Source organism: Pleurodeles waltl, chromosome 9, assembly GCF_031143425.1.
Source record: "Pleurodeles waltl isolate 20211129_DDA chromosome 9, aPleWal1.hap1.20221129, whole genome shotgun sequence".
Lineage (NCBI taxonomy): Eukaryota > Metazoa > Chordata > Amphibia > Caudata > Salamandridae > Pleurodeles > Pleurodeles waltl.
Window position 1 is genome coordinate 719,319,549 of NC_090448.1, and position 22,592 is coordinate 719,342,140.

At 42.8% G+C, this 22,592-nt stretch overlaps 1 protein-coding gene across 3 annotated transcripts in view; it reads left to right on the plus strand.

The window, feature by feature from the left end:
- Positions 1-22,592, plus strand: part of PC (pyruvate carboxylase) — a 1,846,452-nt gene that overhangs the window by 1,003,606 nt on the left and 820,254 nt on the right. The gene's annotated exons all lie outside the window — the stretch shown is intronic.

The following is a 22,592-nucleotide window of genomic DNA, read 5'->3' on the forward strand; positions in this document are numbered from 1 at the left end:
GTTGAAGTGATGCTGAAAAACATGCATGAAAATTGCTTAGCGTTAGACTTTTCTCGGTCGCAAGCATTTTAAGTGAAGCACTAACCCTCCAGCATATAAGTTTTGATTGTTTGTATGTCTGTACAGTATGACAACATATTGAACTTCTGCAGTATCAGGTATGCATAGCCAGAAATTGAGTTTTCGATACTACTCCGAGTTATAGCAATATGGTGTTAGTGCTAGAATGCAATCTAAGATCACATGGTTGCTGTACAAGCTGCTTCTAAGAGAGATTGTTTTCAGTAGAATCCCAGGGCCAGATGTAGCAAAGGTTTTTACCCATTCTGTGTCTATGGGAAAAGGTGTTCGTACATATGGCCCCTAAACCGTTGAGAAACTTTAGATGCATAACTTATGCAAAGTGGAAAGAGGGGCTTTAGGGAAACGTCAGTTTTAGTTGGAGCACCATTTTAGTCCCTTTCTTCTTGTTGAAATATCTACATTTAATTTGTGGTTGCGTCCTATGCCATTTTTGTTGCATCTCAATCTCTTCTCAAAGTCCACCAGAGGATGCGGGTTAATGCTCTGTAGCCCACACCACGGACCGCTTAGTAGGTTTGATACTTTGAAGACGTGACTCTCTTCCACCTAGTCCCCACATTGTGGCTTGTCTATATAAAGATTGCTAACACGAGATGAGCCATTGGAGAGCAGGAAAGGCCTGACACCTACACTGCCCAATTCACCCACTAATACCTGTCCTCGATCCTTCACAATTTTTACCTCTTGGTGAAATTAGTGTCTCTAACCTGAGGATGCTCAAAGGCCTTACAGTCCAGTGGTTTATGAAAAGAAAATTTGATCCTTCACAGTCTTGTCTAGCTGAACTTTAAGTTCTTTGGGTCAATCCCTGACAACTAATTTGCTAATCCAGTGTTCGGTTTATACATTATGTAATCCTAAATAGATTTACAGCACATTTCAATCTTGTTGTATGTCACCACAGATTCCTGAGATAGTTCAAAGGCACTTGTTTATAAGAACACTCTTTTGTGCGTTGTAGCCCATACTGCCTTGTTTTGCCTGGTCACCTGTGTACTAGACTGTCAAGATTGTTTGAGACCTGGATAATAAGGTGTTTCTCAAACACCGATGCAAATACATTGGTCAAATACACGTTGTTTATCAGTATCTAGTACTGATTACTTAATATATTGATGAGAAATACCATCAAATCGTTACTCTATTTACCTCATATATAACTCTCACTCTTGATCCTTTCACCTTCAAATTTCAATAAGTAATTTCTCATGTGGTGTTAGCTTACAGATGTATTTGATAATGTAGTAAAGGTAAATGAAAAGTTATTGAAGGTTAGGCAGATCTCACATACATGCTTTTACATGACAATTGTCTTGCCTCTCAGTTCACTAATGGGTCATGTTTAAAAACTATCACTTTTAATAAGTACTAGTGCAGTGCATAATGTGATGCATTAATGTCAAGGCTTCCACCTGTTAAAGGAATACACCGTTTCAATATTGAAGAGACGTTATTGTTTGTTGCATGATTTTCACGGCAAACATTTTTGGGGCTTGGCACATGCACGGGCTCTAAGAGCCACGCTAGACCCCTGGATTGGCTCTATCTCGGCTCTCCCTGTTAATTTGTTGGCTCGCCCACCCAACCCAAGTACCATTGAGTTGGGTAACAATAAACATCTGTTATTCAGCGCCAAGATGCCTGCGGGTGAACGTGCGCTTTACAAATACACATGTTATGTTATGTTATGTTATGTTACTGTCCATTCCTTCCTGTCAGGTTATACCAGCCCAGAGTGCCTTATAGTGAAGATGTTTAATTTAGAGAGCGCTTCATTAGACTAAATACAATGTTAAGTGTTTTGTTTCCAGTCCTTTTCTGCCTGTTCGAAGAACGTGATACTTCTGCTACACTGTGTTGGTAGTTACAGTAAGCACATGACTGTAGTTAAATATTTACCGTCTGGGTACATGGCTTTGGTAGCCTCTTCATATAGATTGTGGTTAATTGAAGAAAAAAAACTTAGAAGCCATACTTGCAGGCTTCCTCAGATCCTCTTTTATGATGAAACATTGTTTATATGTGATGGTATCTAATCACTGAGTAAAAATATGTTTAAAGCATTGCTCTCTTTAAGGTAGGCTAATGTGACTTTGTCAGCTCTTTTCCTAGAGCTTATTCTTTGATTTTTATAGCATTCTGCGGGTTTTCTTTTTCAGAGTGCTTTTGCATACCTGCTGTTAAGACTGCTTCTCTGTGGGTATCCACTTTTAATTTGGCAGCTGTGCTAGCTCTCGAGCCAGATTTCGTCACTCAGTGCTTGGCATCCCTAGTGCTTGTTCCTGGAAGAGCTTCCAGAAGCTTCTACAGTTTGATTGAAATGCTTCGTGCTCCCCACCCCTCCAAAACAGTCCCTGGGAACGGAGGAAGTCTCTGTGAGGCTTTCTCTGGCTTTGTTTTTTCTCTGCTCCAAACACATATTAATGTGTTTTTTTTTAAATAAATCTCATTCACCCTATCCCCCTGAGGCACCTACACTTACCTCCTTGAATTATTGACTGTGGGGCCCGCTGCTGAAACCACAGTTAGCCAACCCACTTGAAGTCCACATCTCCTGCATGTGGTCTCTGAGGGTGAACAGTTCAAACATATTCATAAAACTGTTGTTTAAAGGCAGCTTGACCTAAGAACATGGGGTGTTATTTGGAAATATTGCTGGTCTTGGGCGATGTTTAAAGCCTCTACTTGCCCCCCCCCCCACCCTTGAGGTGGTGCAGCTTCTAAGCAACGGTTTAACACCAGGGTCAGATTGATGTCTCCAACTTTTTACAGAAACGTTTTCCATGAGGCTTCCTAGAACGCAGAAATTGATTGTGTAGGCGGATCTTTGGATGTGGAATTACAGAATATCTCGTTGAGCTAGGATTGATGAGTTAGTGGATGTCCTTTCGCAAGCATAGTGCCTGGTATTTAAGGTTTGAGGAACACAATTCTGTCACTACTCGAGTCTCCTGGGAAGTGACATATGCACTGCACCATGATGGCCTGATAGTTGAACAGAATGACTCTGTGGATGACCCTGTAAGGGCCTTCACTGGCAAAACTATCCTGATAAGGAGTGCAAAACAAGCTTGTGTTTGGTCCAAGACCTTGTACAGTAAATGTTACGCAGGTCACATTCTACTTGCGTAAATCTGCTGATAGCCGGTAATTGAATGTGAGGAGGTACAGACCCATGCGCCTGAACTAGGTCAAAAACATTCAGGTTTGAAGCAGTGACCTAGTTTGAGCAGCTGCATGTATGCGTCTTACTGCCTATGTTGGTGCTGGATCTGGGAAAGAACTTGAATACACCACTGCATTAGCTTGGGGTGTGTCTAGTAAATTTTTCATGAAGAATGAACTGCAAGCTTTTTACCATCTGAGTGCAATATAAAAACTAAACATTGTGGTTATCCTGTAGTCCTGTGAAGGACCCCATAACTTTGTGTGCACATAAGCTATCCACGCAACATTTGAGTACTTTTTTTTCCCCCAACGTCCTGGTGATTTTAAAGGTACCCAGGGCTTTTGCAGTCCCATGGAGGGGCACGAGAAATAAGACAAAATTTTTTTTTTTTTTTGGGGGGGGGTTAAGAGGGGATTGGAAAAAAGGGCTGCAGAAGAAAGCATCTGGGTTTGTCTCTGCAAATTGCATCAACGAAGAGTTTGCAGTGCTAAAATCACCTTCCCAGCTTCCAGGAACAGGCACACTTGCATCATAAAAATACATTTTTCAACACATTTTTGGCATTTTACTGGGACAGATCCCATTTTTCCTATTTTTTGGTGCTTTCTGCCTCTTTCCAGTAAGTGGTAGAAATGGGTGTGAAACCAATAATGGATCCCAGAAAGATATACATTTCTGAAAATAAGACAAAGGTTTGAATTCAGCAGATGGTCATTTGGTTAGATCCTTCAAGGTTTTCCAATAGAAAATAACACTTGAAATAAAAAAGATATTGAAATTGAGTTGAAAAAAACAACTATTAGTGTCTAGTATTCATCTGTAACTTTTTCTAAGTATGGCAGAATTTCTAAAGAAATATACCGTTATGTCTTCTGGACCCTTCTGGTTGTGGGGCTATCTAGGGCTTGTAGGTTCACCAAGAACCCGAGACAACTAGAGTCAATAACTGAGCTGCACCTTGCAATGGTTTTTCATTGTGTACTAGGTATGCAACAATTAATTTGGTAAAATATCAAGAGTGAAACATGGGTATCAAGGAAACCTATGTATTTCCAAAATGGGCTCAAGATATGGAATTTAGAAGCAGTATTTATTTGCACATCTCTGAATTTGGGAGTATCCATACTAGCATGTGAATTAGAGGACATTTCTTAAAACGACTTTCTTCTTACACTCTGTCTTACATTTGGAAAGCACAAATGCTGAGAAAGACAATAGGTAATAACATTTGTTCTGCTATTCTGTGTTCCCCCAAGTCTCACGATAAAAATTGTACCTCACTTGTGTGAGTAGGACTAGTGCGCGCAACAGGAAATAGCCCAAAACCCAATGTGGACACTTCACGTTTTTCCACTAAAAACTGACTTGTTTCTGCAATGTGCCTAGCTGTGGATTTTGTGCCCTAGCACAGCTGGCAACTAGGGAATCGTAGCAAACTTGTAAATGTTCGAAAACTAGACACCTAGGGGAATCCAGGATGGGGTGACTTGTGTGGCTCTAGCCAGATTCAGTTACCCAGAATCCCTTGCAAACCTCAAACTTTGTATTTAAAAAAAACACATTTTCCTCACATTTCTGTGATGGCAAGTAAGTTCTGGAATCTGAGGGGAGACACATTTCCTACCACTCAGCTTTCCCCTCAGTCTCCTGATAAAAATGATCTCACTTGTGTGGGTGGGCCAAGTACCTCCGAAAGGGAAGGGCCAGAAACATGTAGGGTTTGAGGGGAAACAAAAGCTGGCCCAGAAGGGGGCAGGTTTTTTAAATGTTTTTATGGTGACTGTGCTTTGGGCCCCCCACACAAGTGAGGTGTCATTTTTTTATGAGGGGTATGCTGGGTGGTAGGAAATTTGCAGTTTATTTCTGTTTCTGGAAGAATATGGCACAGAATTGCAAGGACAATGTGTGATTTTGTCACATTTTGAGGTTTGCAAGGCATTTTTAGGACCACCAGAGGCACATCACCCTGTACTCCCCTAGGTGTCTAGTTTTCGGACATATCTAGAGTTGGTAGATTTTCTCTAGACAGGAAGTGAGTACGCTCTTACTTCTGTGATTTCCCAAACACGCAAAATGTGAATCGCCCTTAGGTTTTGTGTTTTTTTTTTGTTCTTTTTTTAAAGACCCCTCACCCACCAACCTAGTTGGTGGCATGCTTCATCATTGGGGCCCCAGCCAAGACACCTAGCGTGTCAGGGGTGTTCTTTGGTGCCTGATTACAGCGAAGCAGGTTTTTTCGTGAGTTGAATTCCCAACTGAGAGAAGAAGTGTCCTAAAATGGTCTTGTGACTACTCATTGTTCTTATAACATATACATACAGGTTGGATTTGGCACGAGGGTGAATGATGGTTCAGTATATAAAATGTTTTTAATAAGAGATTTCACAAAAATAAAATGCTCTGTTAATAATTGATAGGTCAGAAAACTGATCCAATGACTCACAGCTCGTGAGCTGTAAAGCCTCCACAAGGCACCAACCACTTTACAGGCCATTCACACCCCTTTCGTATGTGACACATACAGGACCATTCATGCCACCAGCTGTGGGCCTAGCACATTACAACATTCACAGCAAGAGACAAGAGAAAATGTACATCCTGGCAGAGAAAGACAGAAAAGACAATTATTACCGCACAACCATATATTCATCAAGTACACACACATACTGGTTGGATTTGGCACAAGTGTGAGTGATGGTTCAATATATAAAATGTTATGAACAAGACATTATGCAAAAATGAAATGCACTGTTAATAAATGAAACGTCAAAAAACTGAACCAGTGATTCACAGCTCATGAGCTATAAAGCTGCGTCAAGGTACCAAACAATTGAGTCTACTCACGCACCTTTCATATGTGACCCACAGCCAAGTGCCAGCCCATGCACAAGGCTAAGTGCCAGCCAAGCCCCAGTCCCACACACCACCAGCAAAGCCCCAGTCCACGCACACAGGCATCACATTTTTAATAAAAAAGAAAAAGCAAACCAATTGTAAGTAAATGCAAAACTACAAACACAGTAGCTCTAACTAAATACATCACACTATACTTTTTGTTCAGTGTCACAGAAGGCATTAAAGAGATACAGACTAGACAATGCTCACGGGTTCTCCCAAAAATTATTTTGACTGTGGTACGTTCTAAAACAAGCAGACATACACAGTACAGTTTAAAAAGACAATGAGGGCAGTGTGTTGACTCTCCTTCCGCATGCATCTTCACATACTGACTCTACATCTCTTACAGGGATTGTTTTTTTTGGGCGTGAGAGAAATGTGATCAGAAAAGTTGCAAACTTTCACTCTAGCCACATCCTCCACCACTCCATCTCCAGGAACACTTGCCTGGTTCACTACAAGGATGCCTATCACAGATTCCTGAAACTGAACAAAATTCTTCTTTGACTCTGGAGAACAATCATTGAACACAGCAAAATCATTAAAGGTTGCTAAATGGAAGACTTGGATAGCCAACTTCTTATACCAAATGAAAGCCTTATGAGCAGCAGTGTAAGGTTCCAGTCTACTCCTCCATGTGCTTATTGTAGTCTAAAAAGCACCCAGGTTTGCGCACTTAAGCAACCTGACCCCAAACAGTCACAGATGAAGTACTTTCATCATGAATGGTAGTCAGCATGTAGACATCCCTCCTTTCTGCAAATTTCACAGCTAGCAGTTCATCACTTTGCAGGGCACTGTACTGTCCCCTCAGGTTTTTGACAGGCAAGCTCCTTTGGATAACCTTTGGGGTTAGAACGGACTGTGCCACAAACAGCGTCCACTTTGAACAATCCCCTGAACAATTGCACACCAGTGTAGAAGTTATCTACGTATAAATGGTGACCTTTGTTAAAAAAATCCTCTGCCAAGTTCCCACACAATTTTCTCACTAACTCCAAATGTGGACAGACAACCTGGGGTGGGTGGGGGGTGGGGGGAGGGGGTGAATAGAGAAATCTCTACCAGTGTAGAGCCGGAAATATCTTGTACTACTCTGACAGTATATACATCTTAATTCCATAATGTGCCCTCTTGCTAGGAATGTACTGCCTAAAAAACAAACTGCCCTACAACATGACCAAAGACTGTCCCACAGCTATTTATTTCCCCGGAACATAGATCTCGGAAAATCGATCTACAAAGAGATAAAGGGCAGGCCAAATCTTAAAAAGACAGTCACAATCAGGGTGATCTTGTGGCAAACCTAAAGCATTATCAACAAAATGCAGCATCTGAAGCAGAAGCAAATACCAGTAACGACTCATGATTGCAAGAAATGTGGCAGTTGCCATCAATAGACTAGTAGATCAATATGAAGACAGCCATGGCCTGCTTATCAAGCCCATCAAAAAAGTTCAACCCAATAACTTTTTCAACTCTTCCAGATTTTTGAGAGTCCACCGGGTAGCTCTAAGAGTGGGGCTCAAGTCTGGCACTGTTGTTTCTTAAATACTCTTCAGCATACAAATTAGTCTGCCCAACAATCTCACCCAAAAATACATTGTCCATAAACAACCGAAAGAAATGTATAGACCAAGTTTTCAGTAGTTGCTCTACACCCTGCAACACCAGTAAAGGCAAGCAACACCAGCTGCTCCATATTTGGAGCAACCTAGAGTTCAGCTCCTCCAATAGGAAGCCTGCCAGCCCCAGGCTGTAATCCCAACACCTCTTGCTGCACTATTGATACATTAGTGTGCTTCTCTAAAACAGGCACTTCTTCCACACTGAGAGTGGCTTCATCATCAGATGATTCCTCTCGAACAGACGATTCACTGCCAGAATCTTGCACTTTCTCCTCTGCCTCAGATGCAGAGTCAGTCTCATAGTCACGGTCAGAGGAAGATTCAAAAAGCATACCAGCTACTTGCAGAGTGGTCATCTTCTGGCTAGCCATAATCCTTACTGATAAAAGTAACTTGAGAAATAATTTAACACAACCAACACTGTAAAATAAGCCATAAAGTGTGGCTTTATCACAAAGACCTATATACTCAAAAATGATACCACTCACTTGCCAGAGACAGCTAGACTCACCAGAACCTACTCTGCACAGACACAGCAAGCAATGATTTCCCACTAAAAAGGAAAAACAAAATAAAATTATACATAAGACAACACAATGCACATATTGCACAAGTCCAAGGAGAATTTTGCACACAATGAAACATAAGCTAAATATGCTATTACGCCATTTACGAAAAACTCATTCATGCTTCGCAATGATACTCATTGAAGTAAACAGTACAAAAATGTTTTTCTTACCAAACAAAGCAAATACGCAAACTGCAGGTCTACCACTGCCGAAACTTCAAGCAGGTGTCACAACAAAAGAATCAAAAGCTTTGCACCAGAATAAAAAGGATAAATAAAATATTAGGATTACAAATGCAAATAATGTGCCAGTCCACACACATCAAGCTGGGAGGCAGATGGGCCTAAATATAATGCCAAAACATTCACCCTCAAAAGGGAGTGACCCTTTCCCAAGGGGCAAGTCCCCACGCATTTAAATCACACACAAGCACACAACAAAATATCCCTGGTGGCCTAGTGTGTGTTCCTACTGCATCATTGCAACACCATGCGCGATCGTGCAGCAAGAATACATTTCAAAGAGACACAGAGGATAAAGAAAAAATCTTTCCTTTCCTGCCGGTGATTCTTTGAAACTCCCCTCCCCCACCCATCCCAGGAGGACAAACTTACCTTCTTTCCCAATTGGGTCTGGAAGCAAATGGCTTCCATCGCCGCTGGTATGCTCTGATGATGCTAGTGTGTGGCGTGCACGCTGATTTAATCAGATCCCGGGAGTTGCGGTGGCAGCGGAAGAGCTTCTGCTGCCATCCCTGGTGGCAGGGGTGTAGAAAGGTGGTTCAAAATACGGGAGGGATCAGGAGGAGTTATGGTCCAGTGTATATCCTCCAAATGGAAACATCAAAAATAAGTAATACACTGTTCCAACCATGTAAAACAGAAAGTAGTGACCGGGGTCCTAAATTCTAGGAGCAAGAGGCCTCACACACCCATAGGGTGTCATGCTTCATCATAGGCACTGCTCCTCGTCAGACCGGCGCTGCAATGTCTGACGGGCACCACCCCGTGAGGGGGGGCTCTTTGCCGGAGATCTTTTTATGTGGTGGTGCCGTGACCCCAAAGGTAATTGAAGTGTCAACGGAGATCAAAAAAGAATGTGATTTAAAATTGACTACCAAAACCGCCACTGAGACAATGGATTTTATTAGACCAGATGGACGGTCAGGGCCAAGGTTAAAAATATATAGTCAGAAGAGTGAATAGAGAAATTAAGATCAATCACTCTTATAGTGAAAAAATGTATCAAAAGGAGGGGTCTGGGAATTTTCCAAAATCTACCCTCTCATGGGTCAACATGTTTCGCATCCTGGTGGTCCAAACGGATCCAGTGATGCTTCATCAGGACCTTATATGACTATGTGTATCTCCTAAGTACTAAGGGCCACATATATTTCCGAACAAGGTATACAAGTTACTATCAGCCCGCAATTAGCTGAGGGGAGTAACAATCACTTACATGAACGTGGAACCAGTCGTTCCTAACTCGTGCCCTAGAGAGAGAAGTACAAAAGTTATACCACAGTAAGCACGAGATATGACTTATGTGTATCATGGGAAAGGAAAGCGACCGTGCAGTACAGTGAAAGTGTTAACTCGTGAACAGCAAACATGCAAATGCTTGTGAATACAAGCTTACCGTCCTAAATTTGAAGACGCGCATCCTAGGAATACACAGACCAATGGTCCAGCGCTAAATGACGTCTACAGAGGAGATGTGGAACAAAAAGTTTAAATGACAAGTAGATTACCCACTCAAATGTCTCAAATGTCCAATAACATAGAGGTCTAATGTGTAATAATGGTAGGTTCTAAATTAGAAACATCACAGGAAACATGGTAGCTCAAACGTGACTGGTAAAAGTCATAAGTACTGTATTCTAATCAAATAACTGATGATCAGTAATAAAAGACACGGTGTCTCTGGAAAGCAGAACAAAACACAACAATACAAACATTAGTTCCGTATTGGTAGAAGAGTTTAAACAACAAACAGTATATGGGATGGTACAAAATATTTGTCAATGTCCCGGTAGAATAACGAGTGTCAACTATGGGGTGGATCACAATAAATGTGGAGGTATCACCTTAATCGATGCACCGGTTCATAATAATAGGCCACCAGGTAATAGGTCTAACGGTGAGAAATGCCGGAGAGTATAAGCAGAATCTTGCCTCTTTATAAAGAGCGCAATGCACGTGTGACCGGCCGAGTCCCGAGAAAGCAAACTAGCCTCGGAAATGTAAAAACGGAGATCGGCGGTGCACTTACTTTTGTCTGCTGCTGTAACCAGGACGTAACCTACCCCGGTCCGTGGTTCCCGAAGATTGGAGGGGACCGGGCTGGGGCGTAGAAATGAGCCTTACACCGGAAGCCGGAGAATAGTATTTCCGGCAAGAGGCAAGGCACCATCCCAAGACATTGAGAGACAATCTTCCCTACGGCCAGTTCCTCCGACTACGACGGAACTGCAGTACCATACGTATGTTCAATTCCCAAGCTGATGACCTGACCAACAAACTTTGTAACCGCCATTATCCAGATAAGGTGGTTAGGACAGCCTTCAAACGGGCCAAGTTCTGCAATAGAGACACTTTACTATCTACTACTTCACAGGATACAGACCCAAAACTTACGTGTGTATCTACTTTCACTCCTCTTTCTAACGCCATCAAAAGAGCTGTGAATAAGAGATGGTCCATTTTATGTAGTGGTGGTGCACAGATTCCAAAACCTTTATTTGCCTTTAAACGCACCACTAATGTAAAAGATTTACTCGTCCATACTAGACCCAGCCCCATCCAATCACCCCCCTATTCTCAAACATTATGGGGTATTCCACCTGTGGCCGGACATTTTCCTTGTGGTACATGTAATATATGCAGTCTTACCAAACGTTTAAAATCCATCGAATTTGATTCTATAGGTCTCTGGCTTTTAGCCTCACATACGAATTGCAACACAAAGAATTGTGTTTATATGATCACCTGCCCATGTAAACTACAATATATAGGTATGACCACAAGAGCAGTAAAACTGAGAATTAATGAACATCGCAGTAACGTCAGATGTGGCCGTGCCACGACCAAACTGGCTCTACACTTCCTTGATAAGAGACATAGCCCTGACGACATGTGGTGGGTAGTATTACAAATTGACTCACGCAATACATCTAACTCTCTGTTTGAGTTAGAACAACGATGGGTGTTTAAGTTACGCACCCATGTGTATGGCTTGAATGATGACATTCCTTGGAACTGTCTATCCAAATAATTCTTCTTTATACTTTTTTGACTAGAAAAGTCATTACTGCTGATTTCCACTAGCCTGCCTTCTTCGACTTTGAACTTACAGTACCCCATGTCCCAACTATCTTTGACTGATAATTGACTTGGAGTTACCCTTGTATTATTATTGACTTTTTAATACTATTAGCCCTGTGACTTCTGATCCAGTGTTGTGATCTGTGCTCTGAGCTATTCTTAGACTTTGCATGCATTTCCCCCTTTCTGCTTCCCGGGCCGCTTCGTAGTCTTTCTTCACTTTCTAGCTTGTTCAGACCAACGCTCCCGCGTTGCCTGACTGCCTGACCTTGCCTCTTGCCGGAAATACTATTCTCCGGCTTCCGGTGTAAGGCTCATTTCTACGCCCCAGCCCGGTCCCCTCCAATCTTCGGGAACCACGGACCGGGGTAGGTTACGTCCTGGTTACAGCAGCAGACAAAAGTAAGTGCACCGCCGATCTCCGTTTTTACATTTCCGAGGCTAGTTTGCTTTCTCGGGACTCGGCCGGTCACACGTGCATTGCGCTCTTTATAAAGAGGCAAGATTCTGCTTATACTCTCCGGCTTTTCTCACCGTTAGACCTATTACCTGGTGGCCTATTATTATGAACCAGTGCATCGATTAAGGTGATACCTCCACATTTATTGTGATCCACCCCATAGTTGACACTCGTTATTCTACCGGGACATTGACAAATATTTTGTACCATCCCATATACTGTTTGTTGTTTAAACTCTTCTACCAATACGGAACTAATGTTTGTATTGTTGTGTTTTGTTCTGCTTTCCAGAGACACCGTGTCTTTTATTACTGATCATCAGTTATTTGATTAGAATACAGTACTTATGACTTTTACCAGTCACGTTTGAGCTACCATGTTTCCTGTGATGTTTCTAATTTAGAACCTACCATTATTACACATTAGACCTCTATGTTATTGGACATTTGAGACATTTGAGTGGGTAATCTACTTGTCATTTAAACTTTTTGTTCCACATCTCCTCTGTAGACGTCATTTAGCGCTGGACCATTGGTCTGTGTATTCCTAGGATGCGCGTCTTCAAATTTAGGACGGTAAGCTCGTATTCACAAGCATTTGCATGTTTGCTGTTCACGAGTTAACACTTTCACTGTACTGCACGGTCGCTTTCCTTTCCCATGATACACATAAGTCATATCTCGTGCTTACTGTGGTATAACTTTTGTACTTCTCTCTCTAGGGCACGAGTTAGGAACGACTGGTTCCACGTTCATGTAAGTGATTGTTACTCCCCTCAGCTAATTGCGGGCTGATAGTAACTTGTATACCTTGTTCGGAAATATATGTGGCCCTTAGTACTTAGGAGATACACATAGTCATATAAGGTCCTGATGAAGCATCACTGGATCCGTTTGGACCACCAGGATGCGAAACATGTTGACCCATGAGAGGGTAGATTTTGGAAAATTCCCAGACCCCTCCTTTTGATACATTTTTTCACTATAAGAGTGATTGATCTTAATTTCTCTATTCACTCTTCTGACTATATATTTTTAACCTTGGCCCTGACCGTCCATCTGGTCTAATAAAATCCATTGTCTCAGTGGCGGTTTTGGTAGTCAATTTTAAATCACATTCTTTTTTGATCTCCGTTGACACTTCAATTACCTTTGGGGTCACGGCACCACCACATAAAAAGATCTCCGGCAAAGAGCCCCCCCTCACGGGGTGGTGCCCGTCAGACATTGCAGCGCCGGTCTGACGAGGAGCAGTGCCTATGATGAAGCATGACACCCTATGGGTGTGTGAGGCCTCTTGCTCCTAGAATTTAGGACCCCGGTCACTACTTTCTGTTTTACATGGTTGGAACAGTGTATTACTTATTTTTGGTGTAGAAAGGTGGACCACAAGGGGAGTGCCAGTGCTTCTCCCATGGATGGGTGCTAGGACGGCCGGGAGCCGTTAGATGCTTATGCCCACCATGGCGTCTGACAGGTCCCGGTCATCAGACACACGCAGCGGGTTAATGTAATATGGCAGATGTAAAGCTTGTAAGTAGGACTGCAAAGGGGTTAAGAAATGTACGCCTTCCTGCAATTTTCTGAAGGCCTTAGTACTGTTTTAGGATCTGAGTTCCCAGGCTGGTCGTTGCCAGGCACCATGTTTGAAACATCCAAAGGGTATTAGGCAGGGCCAGCTTTAGGGCAGTATGAGCAGTGCAGCTGCACCAGGAGCTGACCTGGATTTAGGGGCGCTGACCTTAGAGGAGGGGCTGTGTTTAGCAATAACTTATGAAACTTGCCATTTAAAAGCACCTACAGAAAAGTTCCTTGTGCGTCTAGCCTTCAGGAAGCAATTATAATGTCAAGATACCTCTTGTGATTAATATTCCTGCTAGGGCGAGAGATGGGAGTCTTGTCTAGTAGCAGCTTTAAAACACCATAAAGTAGCATAGAGGATCAATATGCCTGTTGCAAAAAACAGAACTATATTTTATGTGGATTGCTGTGTATTAGTAAAGCCAGCCTTTACAAGCTCTTTAAAACAAATGTATGTGAAAGGTAGGCCATGGAGAGATGAGGGGCATATCAGCCGGGTGGTAGTGAGTGAATCCAAGGAGGTGGTCATGTGGTGGGGGGCCCAAAAAAGACTGTTGCGCAGGGCGCCATGAATGCTAAAGTCGGCCCTGAGGCAGACAGCCATGCCCCACTTGGCTAGGTACGATTTTATTTTGACACAAGCCACCAATGAAGTTTACTGATCATATTTCTCACTTATCCTTAGGTGTCAGTTCACAATTTTAGTTGTGTGGAAGACCTCATGTCATCAGTTTCTTGGAAATAAGTACAGTAAGGACTACAGAAGGAGAATGAATGTGGATTTGGGGACAAACACTTCAGCCATTGGTTTTCATGTGTTTCTCACAGTTTGCCGTTGTTTGGGTGGGATGTCGACTCAGGGCATAGCATATCACAAATGGCTACATTTGATTTGTGTTCTCATTAGATTTTGCTAATGGAGCTCATGCAGCTGTTTAGTTAAGCTATACACAGTATATCCTCTTCTATATATTAAGTTTGGTGACATGACATTTTTCTAGCTTTTTTGTGTAGGAAGTGCGGGATGTGTGGATGCTTTAGCCTGTCATCATTCAGTTTACCATTCCCCTAGGAACATTCTGTCTGTGTAGCTGTGAGAATATGTTGGATTTTCAGCTTTTTTTTTTTGTTCACAAAAGTAAAAAGATGCACATATGCTTTATTAACAATGCAACAACAAATACTTGCCCTATGCGATAAATATGTGGTGAGCAATTTTTTTGCTGTGTATGCTTTTCACGTTTACCACTTACAATGCAAAATGTATTTTATGACTCCTTTTGATAAGTATCTTCTTTGATGTTACAGTCAAACTCAGCTAATGCACTCTGCTCAGGAAAGCTGCAGATTCCTAGTTTCTAACCTGTCATCCCCGAGGATGCTTCATTGTGAGATTTTTTCCCAAGGTCACCTGATGGCAATTAGCTAACACATCCCCACCAAGAAAAAATCCGAGACTATTGCCTTTGCCAAAGCTTGTTTTACTTTATCAGTTCAGTTCGCTCAGTGATGTATTAAAACACACGAAATGGGAGTGAAAACAAATCCCAGTCTTTATTACTGCCGGGTCGCTTTCTAATCGTTCAATCTTTGGAGGTGGGATGGGGCAGAGAGTAATTGTATTCCTTTCCATTACTTTCTTATATTTGACCTCAAATGGGAGAACGACTGTGCTGTCAGATTACTTTACAATCCCGACCCGCCCACAAGAAGTGTCTTGGGAGAGGAATCCGATTAGGAGTGAATTGAAATCTGGTGTGTGGTAGCTCGGTAAATTACTGATAACCTGATTACCTCGAAGGAGCGACTGTGAGAGGACGCTAGTGTGGAATGGAGCCAAGCCTTGCCGCCTTCTGGCGAGCCACGGGAGATCCACATTCAGTGCTGAGCCTTCCTGTGTTTTTCTTTTTTTTCTTTCATTTTTGTAAACTGCCTTGTTTCCGGCGGCGCTCAAAATCTGTGCTTGCGTTTTCCCATGTAAATGCGTCTGTTGTTATGTTGCAACCACCTTTCTTGATTTGTTTCCACAGGGGATTTTTTTGTTCTTCCTCTCAGCGAGCTGTCTTCTATGGAAAAAATAAGTCTTTTCTCCTAGCGAGTTGCCTGATAGACAAACCGTTGCTTTCCTCAGTAAATCTTGGCAGTGTACTCATCTCTCTTCGCTTAGTCGTTGGAAAAACGAACTACAAATACTTTTCAGGCTTGTGTATTTTTCCACACAGAGGATTAATGACGGGTACCCTACGCCCGGGTTCGCTGGCATGAGGCCCTAGGCATAGGTGTCCAGGTGGCTACATGTCACAGCGACACCACTTTTCAATTTCTAGACTTTGCTTTTACATATTCACCTCCAGAGTTGAGTGGAGCAGTCCAGTAGAAAAACAAAGGCCAAATTTGGAACAGAGTTGAAAGACAAAAAGTGACCTCATAGTTGAAGAGCCAGATCATAAATCTGGAGCAGAAAAACATTTATGGAAACGAGCATAACATACGGGAAGAGGAACATCAGTGGAGGAAAATAGGAGGCCATTAAATTTGTGACTGTTCACTGAAACAGTGTGCTGTTGCTGGAACAAAGCAACCCTTTAAATGCTGCACTTATCTTACAGAATAAAAACACATTGCGGTGGCTAGAAGTCAAGTTACTCCCTACTGAATGACGATCGAAATGGCCCAACTTCGAATCCTTCCATTTGCACTGCCTCGGTGGACACTGACCATTAATGAAGGGGCCTTTTGGTCCTTGCCTAGAATAACTGAGGTGGATATGCATGCGCTGGACAGCTGTGTGTCTGGCTCGAGTGCTGCATAGTTTGGCTTGTTGGACTTCTTGTGTACGGATGTCTTGGGTATCAGCAGTAAACATTCCTTCAGTGGGTTGGTATTCTTTGTACTGGTTACCTTAGAACACAGTGTTGTTCCTCTAGAGGTCACCACTTTAGTACTTGCACATGACGAGATGTGGTTGGCATTTCCTAGCACCATTTCTGTTAACCTTCTTGAGAAAGTTGTTGAACTTCTGTTTGCCTTTCTCTGGGCCATTCCTTAGTGGTTCTCAGTCAGATTATCCAAACGTTGCTGTGACCTACTAAGAGGTACCAGGAATCTAGCTTTCCTCCTTGAGACCTACACATAAGTTTGAAGTTCGTTTTTCAGTTCTTCGGGATCCGAGAAAGACTATCTATCCCCAGCCCACAGCTGCGTTTATGTGCTGCAAGCCTCACATCGGCCGGAGGCAGTAGGGCAAGAACAGAGTTTGAGCCTTACCTCTCTACACCTTTTAATTACGTTGGCCTTGAGGCCATGCCCTCCACCACTTACAGCCCCCACAAGGGAAAGTGGCGGCAGGCCGCTCGTAGGTCCATTGTCCGCTGGCCCGCCATATTGACCCATCGCCCACCCCGTGTGCTCTCAATGTTGGCTCACCCCATTCCGGGAGGAACTTTGTACATGTCTTTCTCCAGGCTGTCATTGTGTGGGTATCAGTCAGATTATCCCAGTGTTACTCGGCTCCATTAGGATGTACCAAAAATCTATAATTTCCCTTTGAGGCCTACAAATAGGTTTCAAGCTAATTTCACAGTTTTGGGGCTCGTTTTGCCGATGAATGTCTTGCAGTTAAAGACAGTGTCTCTTGCCTATTATGCATACTTATTTTTTTTATCTTTTTCCGTGAGAATCTCCCTACCCCAAGATTGTTTGTGCTTTGATTCTGAAGAGAAAACCCTTGAGGAGGGCCTGTGTGTTTTGTAGGTGATGGGAATGTATATTGTGTACCGCAAAATAAGCCTGGTCAACACCTCGCTTTTGCTGCTGCTCGAGCAGATTAATAATGTTTACATCCATTAAGAGAATATATGAACTCATTCCCCAGCAACCGCCAACCAAAGCGCGTGCAGACTTTTGAATATGAAGCAGCGAAACCCCAATTACAGAATGAGAGTCATAAATCTGAAACAGAGAAATAAAAGGCAAAGCGTTTCGGCGCACATTAAAGATCAGACTGCTCTGTCCCTGGTGAAACGCAGATAGTTGCATGGGCGAGCAAAGCCTGTGAAGGAGAGACACGGCACGAAGAACATTGTGCGCTCGTTAAACAAATTTATAAATAAATAGACGTTCTGCTGTTCGCGAGCTGAAAGCGTCATTAATTATGGAAGAGGTGAGGGTCGGGCCGTTTAACTCTAGGGATTGGAGGCTCTCGACATGTGGACCCTTCTCGCGCCCGCTTCGGATCACTGTGTAGTGCGCACACTAGCACGGCCTGTGGTACTGGTGAAGCACGCCCTCACTGAGTGCGTTGTCAACCTGGGTACCCAGCGAGAGCCTCCAACGAACGCACTGTAGAGCCAATAGATCTGGCTGTCTCTTAAAAGCTAAGCTTTTGTGCATGGACCACACAGATGTGGTTTTGTTTTGCGTAAGATTGATTGAGGCAGTTACTTGCAGGTAGAGTTTGCATATGCAACACAGAAAGAAAAACAATGAATGGGTTTACCTCAATAATTGGGCAAAGAGATATGTGTTATTGTATTCATGGGGATTTCTTCGCAGACAGGACTTGCAGCGTTTATAGTGTTAAAGGAAAGGACGGGATAGTGACTATGTGATGAAGCTAAATGGACCAAGTGGACCTGGGCTGGCTAGTTCTTGCATTCGTAAGTGTCTGTCCTCCTGGGTATCAAAGTAAACTTTTTTTTCTTTTTGCTTATTTGTTTTCCTTGCTGTTTTATTACGTGCTAAAAAAATGGCGCAAAAACAGCCACTCCAGCTGGTGTTTTAAATGTTCCCTTTCAAATCTGGCTGGCGGGATGACTTTGTGAGATGAACGCTTGCGATATTCGGTGATGTGAAGATCGAGTTCTAATCTTGCCTAGGCCGACTCTGCCTCCCAAGGCCGCTAAATTCAGCACCTTTTAAATTTAGGTCGTAGTAACACCTGTTATTTATAGTATTTAGAAAGCACAGCAGCACATTCTGAATCCGTATGTAGAAACATAAGTTACTATTAAAGTGTGCCCATTTTAGGTCTTGCCTAGACAGCCCGTATGCGGTCTCTTACAGACCTTTTGTTTTTCTTACAGTGGGTTTAGAGGCCGCTCATTCCTTTCTGTTGGTATCATTGCCCCTCTCGCTTGCTTGTTTTTCACTTGGTCAGCTGCATAGGTTTCCTTCCCCTTCGTGTTTGACCCTTTCCTGGAGCACGGACGCATTACTTATGCCATTAGACTGCTCATTTTGTTTCCATTTGAGCACTCTACCAGAGTGTCTTTTTCAGCGGCTCCCTCGTGTACCTCTCCCTTCTCCCAAGGTCCTCCCTCGGTCCCTCCTTTCCTCCTCCTATTGCTTGTACCCACTCGCCCTCCCCATCGTGCTTGTCCCCATCCTCCTACTTCCCAAGTCCGTGAGTCTAGTCTCCACAGCTGCCCTTCCTCCCTCACCTATGCTGCTAGCAAGCACCCTCCCACCCCTGTCTCTTTGCCCGCAATTACAATACAAAAAAAAAGGTGCTGCGATGCGGCCTGCTGTGGCCGAGCAGTAGTGCTTTTTTTTCCACCCACGCCCTTTGTTGGTGTTGATCCTCAGCCTACCTTCCGTGTTAACCCTCTGCTTCTTGCTTATGTTCAAGACACAGGCAGAGGATCTTGCAGAAGGGGACAAGTTCCACACAGCACTAACCCATACTAGTGTTTTTTACAGCAAATAGTATTTTCTTTGCTACACAGTAAAATGTTTCTTTTCAGTTATGAGCAAAAGATGTTACATAATGGAGAACTTGCTGCCAGAGTCGTGGACTTTCATTGGGTTCCAAGCAGGCCCTAAATGTGACTTATCTCCAGCATCCTTATGTAGGTTTCCGAAGGAAGAGAATCAGAGTGGTCGATTAATGTGTGACCTGCAGGTTGTGTACATAGGTTACATCAGGAGGCACATTAATCCACTCAGTTGTACTTGTGTTTTCATTCTGCACTGGAAACATTTCCTAACTCGTTTAGTTATTAAATCAGGTTAGAGTTCAAAGCAGGTTGCTCAGGTGAGTCCTTGATATGTGGCCATCTATATGCTTCTGCATGCTTATGGAGTATACATGTCTATACAGGCAGTTGGTGCTCTTTCACCCTGCAGGACCGTAGAAGGCAAGCAACCATTTTACATAAAAAGAAGCTATTTTTCCTCGTTCGTGCTGAGGGTAAGATGTTCAGATTGGGTGTAGTGAGCAGGCTTCAATAAGGAAGCAGTTAAGTGCAGGGGTTCTTGCTGCACTGTCATTGGTCGTCTTGTAGGCTAAACACAGATTTTTCTTTAAATGTATTAAGGGCTAGTGATATGTGAACTCTCAAAAATTATTCCTGCATGGCATAGATAGGTGGTACAGAGAGAGGACGCCTCCTATAGGGAAACCTTTATAAAATATTTAATTTCAGTCACAATAAAACACTTCACGCCCAACCTCAGAATCATGGATTTGAGAGGTTTAGTATTGAAAATGTGGATGCTGGTGTTATTCTGGCGAGAAGACCTGATTGAACCTTTCATTTTTTGATTGGCTTGCATATATTGGTAGTTGACAGCTACAAGTACAGGGTGACCTATCAATGTTTGCTGTCCAAATTTGGCTCTGAAGATTCTGACCTCCTAGTTTATTTTAATTCTGTGCCTTATGTGGCCGGGTTGGCCCTCTGTACCCTTTGCGCAGCTGGTCTTGGGCAAGCTCAGCTGCGTAGCTGTCACGTTTTCAGTAAGCAAATGAGGTGGACATTTCTACATTTTCACTATCACTGACATTTACATCCATCACATATGACACTGAGTCACACTTAATGGAAAGCAGTTAACAAAAAAATGCCATTTTTTATTCTGTGATTTGCAGTAACTGGTGCAGATTAACCCCTCATACCTGCGTAGGACAGTTTGAGATTTTTTAAGTTGCTTTGTATCAGATCCCAGAGTACAATACTTATTTTTAACACTTAAAAAAGATGTTCATGCATGTAACACACTTCTGTAAGGTTATCTACAGGTAAAATAAAGAATGGGTTCCATGTTTGTAAAGTTAACGGTTTTAGATTTCAATCAACAAAGCTTCAATTGTTTAATAAAAATCATGCAACAGGGGCTCTAAAGCACGTGCACTTTAATCTATGCTTTTTATTGTGTTGTAAACAATTGTTCAGTTAATTTGGCGTTTTGAAGTGCTGCGAATGTCACGTTTCACTATTGGACCAAATTAACGCCCCCAGTTTACAAACTATGGAGAGCTGAAAGGCTGGCTTGGTCTTTCTAGAATTAGTTAGGATCTGCAGGTAATGGGAAAAAGACATCAGCCGTGAACGTTTAATGCACTGAGGCACTTTCCAATGAACCAGTCGTTGTAACCCAATCATTGGTGAATAAGTGAATTTAGTCTTTATTTAATACACTTGCTTCTTTCAGAGGTCTTTGATTTTCCAGTTTTATATGTGAATTGCTAATTCAGCCCATGGATTGCTTTTGCCTTCTGTTACCTGTAGTCCTGGTCGTTTTACCATAATATTAGGACACTAAGTACTTCAAAGCAAAAACCTAGACTCCATTACCAAATCATGCTAGGTATGGGAGAACACGAGATCTGTTACAGTTGTGGTGAAAGTAGGATTCTTGATAAGTTAGAAATTGTTAAAATGGAATCTTTTAGTAGAAAAGAAATAACCCAAAGGGTACCACCAGTGTTTATTAATACAATGTTTGGTGATGCATTCTAACTTTCTTGGGAACTGTGATTGAATTCTTGCATTATGTGTTTATGGCCGCTACAAAGTGCCAAGCGTTTGTGGGTCCGCTGAAGTAAGCAGAACACGCAGTCATCGGGGCAGCTGTGAGTAAGGCAGGGCGCAGGCCTGGGGGCTGTTTACTCTCGGGTTCCACCTAGGGTTGGATCGGGTTCAAAAATAGGCCCTGGCAACCCAAAAATAGTGACCCACACTTGCAGATCAGTCTCTCATGAAGCACTGCTAGATCAATATCAGGAGATTTAATGTATGCAAATGTGTAGTAAAGTAGTTATTTTAAAGCTTATAAGGGTCATTAACACTGGCCAAGATTAGAAATACTATATCTTTGAAAACTGAATACGTACTTAGAGTGTCAAAGCCTTGCACATCCAAGTGATGTATCCTGTCCCAACCAACTCTGTCCTGGACTATGATCATTATAGAAATGTAGTCTAAAGCAAAGATGGAAGTGTTTAGGTCAGCCTGTGATGGTCAGTCCTCTGGGGTGGAGAGTGGGGTTGAAAAGGGGCATAGATGGTCCTCTGGAGTTGGTTCTCTGGCCCTGTGATACTCCTGGCTTGGCAGAGTTTCAGAAAAGAAAGGGTTTTGGTGACCATGCGTGGTTTAAGGTGGGATATTTGTGGTCTGACTCCTATCTGAGCCTCAGTACCTGAACTAGGCCAGTCAAGGCCTTAGTCTAGGTCTTTGGATCCTGCTGGTAGTGGGCCCTGCATAATTCATCTCTCACCTGACAAATGTGGGAGTGGAAATCAGGAGGGGGTAAGGAAATAATTATCACTCCCTGTGGCTGGATGAGAAAGGGGTGAGGTCATAGCTTCGAGGCAGAATCCCACCCCCCACTCCACCCGTCAAGGACTGATATTTTCAGTGCAATCGTAAGCATTTTTGGTGCCCTGGGCAAAACCAATGTTGTGGGCCATTGTTTAGAACAGCTGTGAAGTTTTTCTTTTTTTTTTAAACTAACTTTCAGCTATAGTAAGTCCTCATGATTGGAAACAACAATGAATTATAATTTAATCTTTCAGAAATATGGCACGCTATAACAGCTGAAAGATGAAGCTGCTCAGTCTGCACCAGCCAAATGGTACCAAAATAAAGCTGAACAAGCA